The sequence below is a fragment of the Lissotriton vulgaris genome, unplaced genomic scaffold (assembly GCF_964263255.1).
Source record: "Lissotriton vulgaris unplaced genomic scaffold, aLisVul1.2 SCAFFOLD_10171, whole genome shotgun sequence".
NCBI lineage: Eukaryota > Metazoa > Chordata > Amphibia > Caudata > Salamandridae > Lissotriton > Lissotriton vulgaris.
In genome coordinates this window covers 41785-45637 of record NW_028245167.1, presented here as the reverse complement: position 1 = coordinate 45637, position 3853 = coordinate 41785, and the positions used below count along the sequence as shown (strand labels likewise).

Here is a 3853-nt window from a genome sequence, read left to right as displayed (position 1 = left end):
GCTATACCACGTGTACCAGCCTGTGTGTGTGTGTGTGGGTGTGGGTGTTGGTCTGGGAGCTGACAGTGAAGCTAACTAATCCCTGAAGGCCTAATTTAATCTTGTTTATTTTAATGCACAGAAACGTGTGTTTGTAAGCCTATGCATAGTGGGCCCTGGGGCCTTTATTTACTAAGGGGCCTTTATTTGCAATGGTGACAGCTAGTCATTTTAGCATGTTTTCAGATTTCTATCAAGCAGGGCCTACATCAGACCTTCATCTTACCAAGGCCGTTAGACCTCTCCTCTCTGGTGATTTTAGATGGTAGAACGGAACCCTCCATCATCTACCCCCTCTTGTTCATTTATGAACATACTCTTAAGTGAGTATTTTGTTGAATTTTCTGCCAGTGGTGGAATCCAGGGCATGTCATTGACATAGCACTTAAAACTGGTTGGACGTGCAACGTCTTCGTCTGACCTTAGTAGCTGGATATACTGTTGACCTGATTTGTTGAGCAGGCATTCATACTGAGTAGCTGCAGTGTTGTTACTTAGTGTGTTTCTACCTGGAGGGAGAGGTGGGGCTGGTGGTACCCCAGAGTGTGTGGCAGGTGGTGCTGGATGTGTGCTACGTTGCACTAGCTCGATCATTTGTACTTGTTCTCCATTCCCATCCCCAGGAGCCCGATCTATGTCTTCATATTTTGGTATCTGGTAAATCCCTGTCCTAGCATAATTCATCCCTACAGCTTGTGTACTTAATCTCTTGATACAGTGACTCCCCAGCTGAAAGGCGCAACACAGAAAGACCATAATCCCGACTATAGGTATCAGCCACTTTAGTATCGCACTTAGCCAGGAGGGCATCCAGTCAAAATCGAACCAGTTCGTTGGGATAATGTCCGCAGGGGCACCTCCTTCCTCAATCATTTCTTTTCCCAAGTTAGTCAACTCCTAAATGGCCCTTGATATGGATCCGTTGTCCTCGTCGTTTCCAGGAATGAAAGTGCAGCAGGATTTTCCTATTTGATGACACAGACCACCATCTTTGGCCGTTAGCATGTCGAGGAAGTAGCGATGTTCCAGAACCATTAGTCGTAATGGGCGCAGTTCTTCCAGAATTGCATTTAGCCCATCCCTGGTGCTGTTGATTGCTTTCATGACTTCATAGCGAGTTACTTCCAGCCAACGGGCAGTAGCCGGAGTTTGAAACATTGGGAATGCCCCTCCGAAGAAAAGCTGGGCCTCGCTGAAGAGGCGGAATTCTTCTGGGACCTTACCACGGGCTTCTCCTGCAAAGTATTCAGCTGCTCGCCGGTGTCGGTGGAGGAATGTCAGATCACCTGTCATTGGATGTGACAGTATGTGGGAAGCATTTGATGCTGGTACGACCAGATGAATTTCATACAAGGTCACCAAAGTACACAGTCCGAGCCACTGAGGAGGTAGTTGGAGGTAGAGGTGCTCTCCGCACGCCCAGTAATAATCCATTAAGGTAGTGGTGCTGAACTGCATATCGAAGCTGAAAATCGTGGAATTACAGTCTGTGTTACGCCCAACAGCTACCGAGCCATTACCTATGAAACAAAGAGAAGGGTTTTTTAGTTTGAATCCTTTTTTATGGTCTGGCATTCCTTCCCCACCCCAGGTGTACCTCCCGCTCTCTTGAGCCCATATTTGATCACACTTATCCCCTGCATCCCAGTTCGCCCAAGGGGGCCCCAAGGCTGCCGCCTTACACCAAAACCCTCCGGGGCTCTACCATTTGTTGTTAAGGTAGACCTGTGCTAGGAGGCGTAGCATTGTCCAATTCTGACATGGGCAGGGGTGTGGGCCTGAGGGGTGTCTATATGATACATCACATCCTGACCGGGGCTTGTGGTTTGTTATGTTCCCACGTGTCCTAACGCGACGTTCCTGCCAATCCATGTCCTGTACCCCTAACCTTTGCATTTCCCTGAATTCCTCCCTAAGTTCTGCTAGGTCGGTGACAACCTTGTGTACCGTGTAAATGTAATCCCATGTGGTGATGTTTACAAGTACCACTTCCATTTGGGCTGAAAGGATCCGAATCTGCCCTAGTATCCGGCAGAGGTACAAGTGCAGAAGGCACATGGCTATGTGCGGTGGGACTTCCTTGGGAAAAATCAGTCTGTCAGCACCTACTGCATGGGGAATGTAGGAGCATACGTAGCAACACTCATTAGTTACTGTTTTCCCCACTGCTGACATGTCCCTGTACCAGGAGTTGTCTACTAGAGAGGAGTGGACTGAATGGTCCCTTACTAATTGGGGTAGGCTGAGCATGGGCCCTAGGCCTTCTTGTATTTGCACGAGATGTTGGAATGTTTTATGCCCTGTCTTCTGGTTTTTTGCATGCTTGCTGGGGACAAGGGGTTTTGTTCTGTACGGGGCAACAGCGAATCTGCGTTTTCTACAGTGGCGGGAAGGGTGTTGGTGGAACATTTGTTCTGTGATGCTGGTAGCTGTATTCCATGAACTATTTATTTTCTCTGGGGTAAGGGGTGAGAGTGCGAGGTCCACACGACTGGGTGTATTGCAAGTGGTGCTAGATTCTGGGCGTTCAGGACCTAGTGTGCTGTGAAGTGCCCTGTGCTGTTTGAATGTGACCGCTGGTACAGTGGATGGACCGATGGACAGTGAGGCCTCTTGGCTGCTTCTATCACTATAACTTTTTACAGCAAGAAAAAAGATATACCAGTTAAATGTTGCTAGTGCCACTCCAACAATAATACAAAACATAAGAACAGTGAGTATACATAACTTTGCTTCACGGGCTCTATTTTCGTGGAGCGTCCTGTGGGTCTCTTCTTCTTCTTCTTCAATGATGGATGGAACGGTGGATGGGAAGTCGTCGTCCTCATTCCGGGGGATCATGGGCATATCGCTTCCTTCTTTTAGTCCATTGCCTGTTGCTGCGGAGGTGCCGGATCGAAACGGACGTCTCTCCGGTGGATCCATGCTTTCCTTTCGGCTATACGGATGGCAATTGGAGAAGAGTCAATCACCTCGAAGGGTCCGTCAAATTTAGGATCTTTCCAGCGCCTGACGTGCCTCCGGATGAAGACCCGAGTTCCGGGATGGATAGGTGGCAGTTCAGGATCGATGGGGCCCTTCTCCTTCCTTTTGGATACCTGGACAGAGAGGAACTGCGCAGCGCGGGTTAGTGTGCACAGGAAGTCATAAAGCTCAGCCTTAACAATCTCAGAGGATGACTCACTATCAGTTTTGGGCCTGCTGGGAGGGACTGCTACATTTATGGATCATCCGGTGACAAGCTGGTGGGGAGTGAGGTGGTGATCCGAACTCGGGGAATTTCTTAATGAGAAGAGGGCCAGTGGGAGACAGTAGAGCCACTTTTTGCCAATGGTGGTGCTAATTTTGCTTATTTTGTTTTTGAGCAGGCCGTTGAGGCGCTCACAAATGCCATTGCTTTGGGGGTAAGCATGGGCGAATTTTGCGAATCTCGCGTTCGCGAATTTTGCGGATTTGCGAACTCGCAATCCGCAAAATCCGCGAATTTCCGCGAATTTGCGGATTTTTTTTTTTTGTGTTCGCCCGTGTTTCTGCCAGTTTGCGAGGGTTTTTACAATTTCGCAATTTGCGAACTTACCTGTCGGGTCGCAAGTTTTGCGAACTTGTTGTTTCTACGTGTCCAGCCTGTTTGGGACACTCTTCTTCATCACTGCCACTCTCTGTCACCACTGCCACTCTCTGACTACTCATGCCACCCTCTGGCCCACCCATGCCACCCTCTGTTTCATCACCACACCCTCTGGTTGTCCAGTGTACATTATTTTCGGCAAAGCAAAGCACACCTTCCCTGCCTCAAGTGACCTGAATTAATTTG

The 3853-nt window shown here is 48.8% G+C and overlaps 1 pseudogene; it reads right to left on the bottom strand.

Moving 5' to 3' along the window:
- Positions 1-297: 297 nt before the first annotated feature.
- LOC147666507 (syncytin-2-like) lies at positions 298-1497 on the bottom strand (annotated as a pseudogene).
- Between the last annotated feature and the right edge of the window lie 2356 nt (positions 1498-3853).